Source organism: Anser anser (assembly GCF_964211835.1).
Source record: "Anser anser genome assembly, chromosome: 2".
NCBI classification, from domain to species: Eukaryota; Metazoa; Chordata; class Aves; order Anseriformes; family Anatidae; genus Anser; species Anser anser.
In genome coordinates, this window is record NC_139721.1 from 51579465 (window position 1) to 51591032 (window position 11568).

General features: G+C 40.8%; 1 long non-coding RNA gene across 1 annotated transcript; it reads right to left on the reverse strand.

Moving 5' to 3' along the window:
• Positions 1 to 6446: 6446 nt before the first annotated feature.
• On the reverse strand, positions 6447 to 11568 carry LOC310894769. The gene is made up of 3 exons (XR_014580151.1): positions 11263 to 11568; positions 9494 to 9560; positions 6447 to 7668 (listed from the first exon to the last, which is right to left on the reverse strand). It is a non-coding gene; the product is annotated as an uncharacterized lncRNA (long non-coding RNA).

Consider the following 11568-nt stretch of genomic DNA (forward strand, 5'->3'; position numbering starts at 1 on the left):
CGCTGCCAATATAGTCGATTGCTTTAATTAAGCCAATAGACTATATAATGAAATGAGAATTTTGGGTGTCTTGGGGAAGAGAAATTTCTGGGTTACTCTTTTTAAGTGATGAACTGTCAAGGCATTGTGGTATCAATAAAGAGAGGGTTAGAGGAGCAACGTATTGAAATTTAACCAGAGCTATTTGTAGAGGTTTCAGTTAACAAGAAGTCATTATCTAAGGCTATGTCCAAAGTGTTGACATGGGAATTTACATTTCCTTCAGAAGTTTCTCCTTCATGGAGAAAACAAAGTAGTGAGTATGAAAAAGTGTAACAGATTTACTAGGAGGCTGTTCTGTGGAGTGGGAGAGCGGCAAAGGAAGACACTTCATGGGTACAAATGAAATGTATTATTGTCCCAGTGCTAAACTCTTCTTAACGTCTGCATTCCAACAACCCTCATAAAATAGCCTTCCTGCTAAGCAGATAAAAATTGATCCATAATTACACCATAAATGTAACTATGACACCAGGATTTAAGTGGGGAATATCACAAACGGAAAAAAAAACATCATTACATCTGAACTGTGCATGTATTTTAAGAGTTGGAAATAGACTGAAACAGGAGGTAAAATAATCATGTCGGGAAACAGTAGATATCTGGACAGAATTTTACTTTTTAAGGAAGTCTCCAGGTTTAAGAAAAAAATAAATATGATTTTGTTTGGCTTTCTTAAATGCCTAAAGCAAATTTAAATATTTCATGGTTTAAGAAATAGTTTTAAAATGATAGACAAAGTATTCAACAGGTAAATGAGACCACAAAAAAGGGAGGGGGAGTCAAAGGTTACCTCTAGTTTTCTAACTGCATCATGAGGATGTTAGTAACGTACATGGTAGAAAAGGACCAGACATGTTTAAAGATACAATTTCAGTCAGGCTCAGACTGAGTAGCTGAAAATAGGCTCCATTGGTTGAAAAAGTTAGAGCAAGAGTGGAAAGCTAAACTTGAGATAGCTTCAAGTAGTAGTTTCATACTATGTGAATGACCCTTTCTCCTGGTGTGTTGTTTAAGGATGTGGAGGTGTTGGTTCACACCAGCCTCAAAGAATTTCTGCATTGGACTCAAAGTTTATATCTTTTCTACCAATTTCTATTGACCTAATAATAAGCACTTTGTATACAGGTGTTTTTTTTTTCTGAAACGGAGCTTTACACTTGAAGACCTCGTGACATCCTGCTGTAAGTTTCATAATGCTGGTCATGGATGCACATCTTGATGACATTTCTAATAAAACCTCTCCAAATTTTGAGTGCAATACATTCCAGGTTAGGAGGGGTTCTCCAAAGCCTCACATCTTAATAGTAGTCTAAATTATTTTAGACATTAAATTGTGCTGTTCTTAAAGAAAATTGATACATTTGAATGTAGCATATGACATCATCCAGGGACTCTGCTATCCCTGCTTCAGTCCTTTTTCCGGTTTTTCAGCTCTACAGACTTGAACCAGGCAGCCATAATGGAGTGTTAGCCATAAAAGAAAATGTCCTACTGTACTCCATAACTATAATATAATAGTACTTTTTTTTTTAATAGTACTTTTTAAAAATGCATTTATTTTCTTTCTGGCATCTACTTCACCTCAACCTTCAACCTCTGGATGATCTCGAATTTTATTAGATTAAATACCTGATCCATCAAAAATGCTTCCTTTTGAAATTCATCTCTTGGCTTCGATGGTCAGTATAGTACGCACACTACTGGTGTAGTTTGGTGTATCTCCCTGCTGGAAGAAGCCAACAGGAAATTAAGGATGGTTTCCGGAGTTGTGCAATGGTTATCAAAGATTTCAGGGAATTTCACCAGGGGAATTTTCAAGATTTTTCAGTGGAATGATTGAAGGCTAATTACAGCACAAATTACTGCTTTGCGCAGCTGTTTAGGACAACTGATCTGGTCCTGACAGAGCCTTCAAGCTCTGAAGGTGTCACATTTATCCTTACCCAATTCTTTACTCTGTAGCAGACCAGACCAGGGAGTAAAAACTACTGGGGTATGTATGATGTGCTATTCGATTTCATGAGAGGCTGGTGGAGAGCTGTGCAAGAAACAAGAGGAAGTGGCTGAGGGGTGAGGAGGTGGTTTCTGAGTCACGCCAGGAGCAGCCGTGGGTGGGGAAGGGCCGCAGCCTGCCACATGAGGATGGGGAGATGCTGAGCCACCTCTCAGCAGCGCTGGGCTGCCCCAGCGTGGGGTAGTGCGGGCAGTGGGCAGTGGTGCACGGGGGCCTACTGCTGTGTCCTGCCAGAAGGCTGAGCAGGAGGCCCATTGCTGTGCCAGGTGACCCCGCTCCATACAGCGGGTCCTGTATCCCCACCACTTTTCCTGCTCAGAAGATAGGATTTCCTCCACTGAAAGCCCTGAGACCTTGCCCTTGCCCCAGCTTGCAGCTTTCACTGCTCACCAGCACTACCAAATCCCATTGTTGTGTGGGGGCTCAGCAGTGACGGTGGAAATTTGAGCACGTAACTTCAACAAGGAGAGATGGGGAACTACACCTCTCTGTTGTAAGCTGCTGTTGGATTTTCTTGTAGGATAGGGAAGCTCTGGCACAAGCATGTCAAGAGGAAACCTACTGGGAGTCTTGTTCCTGGGCTTCTGTCAGCAACCTTACTTGCCTTCTTCCCAATTTCCCTACCTTCAGCAGAGGTGAAGGTGTCAATGGCAAGGCTTTGTTTCTTTCCCTGCCCTCTGCCTCCAGCAGCCGTGGAGGAGGGAAGAATAAAATAGTTCAGCTGGAAGGGACTTACAGAGCTCATCAAGGCCTGACCATTTCAGGTTTAACCAAAAGTTAAAGCACATTACCAAGGTATGTTTATATTGCTGTTCTGAGCTCCATTTCAACTGAGCTGGTCAAGAGATTTGAAGTCACCATTGATGAATGGTCAAAACTGTCAAATACAACGGGAAAAGAAGTTGCATGCTGTAGTGTTTTGTGTGTTTGTTTGTTTGTTTCAGAGATGCAGTGACTATAGCTCCTCCATCCCTTTTGCTGTGTGGTTCTAAATAGCTGGGGTCCAGTAGTTTGGTTGGAAAAAAAATATATATGCAAACTTGTATATCCTTCATGCTGAATGAAGCACAACTGCAGTTGTGGGCACTCAAAGCAGGTCTGGCTCACTAAGTTGTGTATTCAGATACAGGTACAGCAGTCAAAAAGCTCTATCTTACTTCTGTGACACTGATCATATCTTTTGGATATTCGTTAAAAAATAATACTGATTGTGTGGGCAAATTCTATACCATTCCGGGAGTCCTTTTGTTTCAGACTCTCCGTTCTTTTCGTTGTTGTTGTTAATCATAGAACCATAGAATGGATCGGGTTGGAAGGGATCTTAAAGCTCACCCAGTTCCAGCCCCCTGCCATGGGCAGGGACACCTCCCACCAGACCAGGCTGCCCAAAGCCCCATCCAGCCTGGCCTTGAACACCTCCAGGGATGGGGCATCCACAGCTTCTCTGGGCAGCCTGTGCCAGGGCCTCACCACCCTTACCACCCTTCTATATTCCAATCCTAACAATCCTTTTTTTTTTTTTTTTAAGAGATATTTGATATCTTCATCCTCCTTCATCACAGTTCTCTGTAGTTTCGGACTCCTTGAGTGTACTTTTCTTTTGCTTACTTTTTTCCCATGTGATAGCAACAAAGGACTCATCATTGTTTTTAAAGGCCTTTTTCATCTCTTTTCCTAGCCAGTCAGACAGGGGTCAAACACATCTGATTATAGTATTTGTAGTACTCATGATAATAGTAGTTGGTTGAGGCTGCGGTGGTGTCATTGTATGGGCATTTTAAGCATTTAAGCATTAGTAAGGAACTGTCATTAAAATGCTGTTTGCATTTTATCAACGTCTTCTCCCAATGAGTTCTGCTCCGTTTTTACCATATAGAGAAAAAAAAAAATCTGGGTGAGATTACTTGTCATTAGCTCAGCGACTCTACTTATTTTCACCAAGGCAACTACTACTGACCAGGTCTTCAGTCAATTAATCTTTACCTGCCAGGATGCAGTCTGGTATAGAAGCCCACATAAGTTATATTGTTTTCTTTTTTCCAAAGTCGGTTTGCTTATCCTCTAGGAATCACAAGCATTTTACTGATGGTAGCAGTAACGCTGCCTTTCAGCATGAAGTAACTCTTAGCCTCCCTTTCTGCCTGTTGTTGGAGAGGGTGTATCCAGTGATTTTGACATTCCTGTCACACCAGATCATCTCCCCAGGCTTCAGCAACAGTGATCATTTCTGTTTCATAAAAAGTATAGACTTATGTGTGTGCATACACAGAGATTTATATATATAAAGAGATTTATGTATATATATGTATACATACAGTTACTCCATTATACAATATTTCCATAAAGAGGCTCTCCCATGCCCACTACCACTACAGAGATGCACAGACTTGCAGCAGAGCTGTTCTGTTGACTGGATGTACTTGAACTGCACAGCCCCTTTATTTCTATCCATGCCGCATGTTTCCTCTGCAATGAAATATTTCTGATAGGAGCAGTCTCATCTTGAGCAAACAAAACTTACAGATATGTGTGCACATACACTAATTGAAGGAGATTTTTATCTTAAACCAACCTATATATAAAACTGGGGCAAATTTTCAGTTGTTACTGACAAACAATAAACACCTTCTCTTTGGGAAAAAAAAAAAAGTCCACAGTTTTTACTGTATGTTTAATATGTTGGTTCTTAAAATTCTTAACAGTTATTATAGGACTGAGTTTATAAGGCCTCTAAAGAAACCCTCACTCATTACTTTGTGTATAATTATTTTAAACTATGCTAGTAGCTAGCTGTTTATGAGTACAATATCTAGGTCCTGTTTAGGCACACAACCAAACATGCAAGCCATTTGCAACATAAACGGGCCATAAAGAACAGATCTTCCTTCTATTTGTAAGAATTTTAAATATTTTACTATGGTAGAGCTATTTCTTTTCCAGGCTTACACAATCACAGAATCACGGAATAACCCGAGCTGGAAGGGACCCACAAGGACATGGAGTCCAACTCCTGGCTCCACACAGGACCACCCAAAAATCAAACCCTAGATGTCTGCGAGCGTTGTCCAAACGCTTCTTGAACTCTCCTACAGGCCCAGGGCCATGCCCACTGCCCTGGGGAGCCTGTCCCAGTGCCCGACCACCCTCTGGGTGCAGAACCTTTCCCTAACCCCCAGCCTGACCCTCCCCTGTCCCAGCCCCATGCCGTTCCCTCAAGTCCTACTACTGGTCACCAGAGAGCAGAGCTCAGCGCCTGCCCCTCCGCTCCCCTCGTGAGGGAGCTGCAGGCCGCCATGAGGCCTCCCCTCGGCCTGCTCTGCTCTGGGCTGAGCAAACCAAGGGACCTCAGCTGCTCCTCATACGTCTTCCCCCCCCACCCCAGACCTTTCACCATCTTTGAACACACACTAACAGTTTGATAAAGTTGTACACAAGAACAAATCATGTAAGGTTATTTTTTTTACTTTTTACATCTGATAACACAGTCCAAGAATTTTGCCTAAACTATATAATGCTAACTTTTTTTTAGCAAAGGAATGTTACATACTAGTTGTGTGGAGGACATTTAGTTGGCTCTACTTTCCTATTATTCACTCCTTCTTTATCCCTCATCATATAACTCTGGCAGACTAACTAGACCATGTCATGCAAGAAATACACAAATTGTTGCATTCAAGCCTGATTTTTAGAACAGGAAAATTAATTTTTCCCCCAATTGACCTACATGTTTGGAACGACTGTGGGAACCTCTCATTCAGCATTTTTCACAAGAACCTGGTAGGTTTAAAAGTTGCTGAATAAAAAACTGGTTTATTGAATTAAAAGTCGTTGCTACTTAGTTTAATGGCAATGATCCCAAAAAGCTCCAGACCTTAGCATGCTCCACTAGGCAGCTGAAGGGGGCTAGTGAAAACAAATATTTCACATTACATATAGCTCACGCTTTCGCTGTATTCTTACGACTGGATTCAAAATACATTAGAGAAATGAAATGAAATGAAATCATAAAATTAGTATGGAATTAAAGACTGCCTCATAGTAAACAGGCAAGGTGGGTTGGCGTGTTCCTACTTTGTCTTGCTTTCAAGACTTTCAAGTTTTCTTAACTCTAAGGATCTTTAAGGATCGTTTAGCACACATGTACGTGTGCACAGTACCGAGCTAAGTTAATGACTGTTCTGTCGGAAGATACAGATCTCAGGTTCAGCTCTGCTCGAGCTGGAAGAGCTGGTTGTGCAATTCATGACAGCCCGAGGAATGCAGTGAAAAGAATTCTTCAGAAACAATGGAAGAGGCGATTCTGCAAGTTGCTCAAGAGCTTCTTTTCTTCAGCAGAGTCCCCGGGCAATTCTAGTGCGGAGGGTGTCCTGTGAATAGTGAGAAGGGACGGTTAGAAGTCCTTGTGCTGTTAGGGACTTTTAGCAGAAGCAAGCAGGAGAGTAATTTTAGCAATACGTAACAGTTCAGGGAGGGAAATCAAAGCACAGATGCTGAAGTGGAAGCATAATCAAGACTGGTAGACATGCAAAAAGCCACATATGCTGAAATTGAGCCTGCTTTTGTGGCAAATGGTAGTTTTGACAGATAGATTAACTACAGAGAGCTGTCTTCAGCGTAGCAACTTTCTTATCTTCTGTCATCCACCACCATCCACCCTGAATTGACTTGAAGGTATACAGCAAGGCTGGTTGAGTTCAGCTGCTGTAAGAGTATGGTAAAAATGGGGATGGGTTAGATCAATTACTAAACAGTGGTGAGTTGCTGCTGGAGTGTTGTTACACAGGCATGTGGAAGCTTGCAACTAATCGTGTCCTTTATTGACATTTTAACCACCATTTTAATGTTTGTAATTACATTCTGAGTGGAGAGCCTTCCAGATGCCAAAGGCAGTTTATTGTCATGCACAGCTTGAAAGAAAAAAAGTCCCTCTGAAAGTGGGTGGTCAGGCCAAGACTGTGACTTATCCAGTTGGACTCTGGAGAGAGATTTTATCTACCTACAGAATTGACCCTGCCTGAGAGTCGTCATCAGAGCTTCCAACCTGCATGAGATTTGACCATTCTTGTCCTCTTACTCTGCAAATGCTGTGAGGCCAGCGGGAGTGCTGGAAGAAGCATGTACTTGTCTGACACTACACAAAGCCAAAAGGGTTTTTACTTTTTCCACTTAACTATCACCTGTGTGTTTGAGCGTAAACTTGTGACATCGTTGGAGTCTCCTCTACCGAACTTTGTGTCCCACATGTGCCCAGATATTTCAAACATAAACAAGAGCCCTCAGAGAACTTTGAATGGAGGAGTGTGTGCCAGGAGTGGGGAAGGGTGTGTAAGTGATGGAGAAGGCTTAAGGAATCAGATATCTATAGCTTTGAAGTTTGGGTTTGAATTTCCACACTTCCCAAAAGGAGACATGACATTGTTAGGCCTCTGTTCAGTGCTGGATGCAAGACGCATTTCCAAGATCCAAGTGGCTTGGGGTTACAGATGAGCTAACCATGGAGGCTACCAACAGATGACTTCACGTATCCTCAAAAGTCTCAGCTTCATTTTTTCTAGAAATAGATGACGAAGGCACAGAGAAGCCAAGCATAAAAGCAGAAACTGCTGGAGTTCCTACAAATAAAATCCCAGATAAGTATGCAAGAAATAATGTTAATACTGAACTGAGAGAAGGACACATCTATCAACATTACCCAGAATTGCTGTGGTAAGTTTATGAACTACCCTGCCAGTGAGACTCCTAACAGCCTAGTTCTGTTTCCACACTTACAGATTAGGCTCGAATCTAGGGTTCTGGAGATTATACATTGCAACACCTCTGTGCAGTGGATTTTCAAATTATTCAGGCTGAATAATGTCCCAGAAGACTTCATGGACCACTTTTCCTCATTTATGATCACATAACTTTCCTGAGTCACTGAATGGTCACAGGGGAAGTATCAGTTTTAAACCAAGGTTTGGAGGTACAGTAAGCCATTTTCTGGTGGGAAACAAAACACTCCAATTCTTAAAATTTCATATCTTCCTTTCGTGTGTGTGTGTGACTCAGAGACAGAGCCTTCTAATCCTCAGCTATCCCATTGCACTTCCCTGAATCATAGTGTGGGAACGTGTTCTAGGCTACACATCCTGAGTCATTTTTATGTTAATATTTCAGAAGTGTAAGCAGTAATTTCTAGAAAACATTCAGTGGGCTTGGAAAAAGAGAACCACGGGTGTAAGCAGATATACTTTGTGTACCTTACAAACAGAAAGTCAGGTGTTCTGGAGAAGTTACTCGTTAAGTATTGATGCACTGATTCTTAAGCCCCAAAAGTACATTTTAAAAGTTAATGGTGAACTTTTTTTCTGAAGTTGTGCTCTATTTACTCTTATCTTTGAATGGTAATATATATGACTTCTGCTGTAAGGAAAGTTTGGAAACATTATTCCAACAAAATGTGTTGAAGTGCAAATAACAAGTGAACTTATGAACTCTTGCATTCTCAGAGGGTCTGGAGGGGTCTCTGCCAGGTTCGGAGAAAGAGCAGAACATGGATGCTTTTGTTAAACTGCTGGCAAATAGAATTATCTGGAATTAGCACAATTTGTTCAGATTTGGTTTTGTTCCAGCTTCCACTAGGGATGCTACTAAAGCAATTCAAACCTCATTCATGCTTCATGATATTGAACAAAATGGTATTTTTTCCCACTTTTTTTTTTTTTTGCTTTCTCAGACTGGTCTTCTCAATAGCAGAATCATGTTTTCAAGTGGTCTGTCAGAATTTTTTCAAGAAAAAAAAATTAGATCCTCTTGCCCTAAGAAAACTAGCATAGCCATAATACAAAGGATATTTATGAATTATTTGAGTCCATGTTATCATTTCAAACTGGATTTCTCATGAATAAGTGTTACCCCGTTTCTCTTCTGAAAGTTTCCTTTATGTAAGTGAGTAACAGTGACCCCATGTCAAATGCATGATAACATTATCGGAATAGAAGAATTTGGGGTCAAAGAGTTTGCTGGTTAGCTTTGTTGCCAAGACTGTTCCAGAGCCTTACAAAGACATGCTGACACATCAATGCAGTGTGTCAAGGAGCTGACTATATGGAACATTTTCCACAGTACTACTTGAAATGTGAGCCTTTCCTTTGTTGAAAAGCATTCCTGCATGTGCAGAGATTGCATGTGAAAAGTAGTAATGAAAAATATGCCATCTTCCTGGGGGGCGAGAACTGGAAAGAAATCTGGGCTCTTTTTTCTGTTTTGGCAAAGCAGAAAGTTCAGCGTTCTGCATTAAAACGATCTTTTGCAAAACATTTACAATACAGTTAAAACTTTGGAAATCAGCAAGCTTATTAATTGTTACTTTGTTCTTTTGTTCTCAGCTTTCCAAATGTTCATGAATTTCAAAATCACAGCTCTCACTTTTAAGTCTACTCTGTCTTTGGAGCCTACTTGCCATGTCTTCTGTGCACACTGACTGTACATCTCCATTTCCTCCTTAAAGCAGTGTTCCTGATTCCTGGGAAAGAAGGAAACTTGTGAGAACATTCCTCAGTTTTTAGGCAATGCCCATTATTGGTCTTGGAATACTTTGACAAAGTAACTACAGAGAGAGAGAGAGAGAAACAGAGAGCGCAGTAGTCAAGCCTAGTTAACATTCACTTAGGTGAAAAACAAATAATCCCATCTCAGAATGCGTAACATCTAGATCTTTTATCTGCATAATTTTCTCTGTCTGCAGACCTTTAAAAAAAGAACTGTTTTCTAATTCTTGCTGTTTCTCTGTACATATATATTTATTTAGTAAAGATTAAGAAAGGGTTTTGTGAGTGGTAAACATAAATATTCCTTCAAAAGGTGAAATGGAAACCAGTCTTTAGGATGAAAAAGAACTATCAGATTATCTCCGCCAAAGGATCAGAAAGGCTTTGAAGATGAAATACTGGATGTCATTTCACTTGATTTTTTTTCTTTCCTAAACTTCTGTTTAAGACCCTGGATGGTCTTGTCATCCAGGACAGAAATTAAAGATGATTAAATAAGATTCATTCCTGTAGGTACTAATGCAGTGGACTCCTGTGGGGGTTCCTGATTATTCTAAACTTTTGAAATTCAACCCATTGGATTTCCATCCAACGAATACAATAATGTGCCTCTTTCGGTTCCCATTTGTGTACAAGATGGTGATGTCAAGTAGACTTGATCACTGACTGCTATAGCCACAAAATCTGGCTACCACACCAACTGCACGCATACCAAACAACTCAATGCTTGCTGCTCCTGCTCATTTTCACAGACTGTGTGTGCTTTGCACAGACTGGATCCTGAAGAGGCCCCTAGCCTCCAAAAGGCCCAAGACAACCCTGTCCGTAACAGCAGCTAATTAGGTTTGTTGTCAGTGTAATATCTTTTATAACCATATTTTTGCCAGTTGCAAAACAGGACCAGACCCTAGAGACACAGTCTGTAGAAAAGGCTTGTTTTGTTTCCACCCCGGATGTGTGTCCAACCTATGTTGCAATGTTTGGCTGTGGGCATTGTTTTTTTTATTTTTTTTAAATTTTGATAACTCTCTAAAAACAAAAGGGTATATCTATGCAAAAGATTTAGGCTTGAATTTTAAGCTGAGCTCCTCACACTTAGAATCACTAAAACCTGAAAACCTGGAAGCAATTATAAAAACTGAACGCTTACTCATCTCAGAAGAGTTTTGCAAGTCACCAAGAAATGATTCATACATGAAGTGCTGTCTGTAGATTTAGACGGGAGCTGAAATATAGATACCCGGTCACCACAGATTGAATTGATGGAAAAAGAAGGGGAAGTGTCTTTTATTTTACACTGCAGTAAGTGTTATTCAATAAGTTTCAGACGAGTAACTCAACATAGATTAATGATGTTTACCAGAGAAATCTCGCACGCAAGGAATAAATGGAATAAACTAATTGTAAATGAAGGCCGAACTGTAAGATAGCAGTATGAAGCACTGTGATTCCATAACTGGTTAGAGACGTTAGTTAAAGCCTGCGCTGCCTCTTGGTATGCCACATAGGAAATAGTGCTTTAGAATTATCTCATTGCCAGCTCCAGAACAGCAACTCAAGAGGAGAGTTGGAAGTCAGAAGCGGCTGGATAAAGATATTGCAAAGCCCTTGCGGTAAAATGAATCAGGAGATTGGCTTAAAAGTCATAAGATTTAAAAAGCGTATAATTCTTGGTACCTGCCGCCTTGTTTCTGAGACTGCAGGACGGTTGTGAGTCAGGTTTTCAAATCACTCTCTGCAAGGGAATGCCAGAACTAACTTTTTCTTGCAATACAATCTGAAGTGCTCAAGTCATGCTGGAATTCCAGGAACTGGAGCTTGAATGAAAACGCAAAACGCATGAGATTCTGCAATGCTAAAAAGAAGTGTAAAGACAAACAAAGCACAATAGTTGTAGGGACTACTTTTACTGCCACGTTTTTGGAGAAAAGATTGATATAACAAAATACATCCCACACTCTAACAAAGACAAGGCTGCTCTCC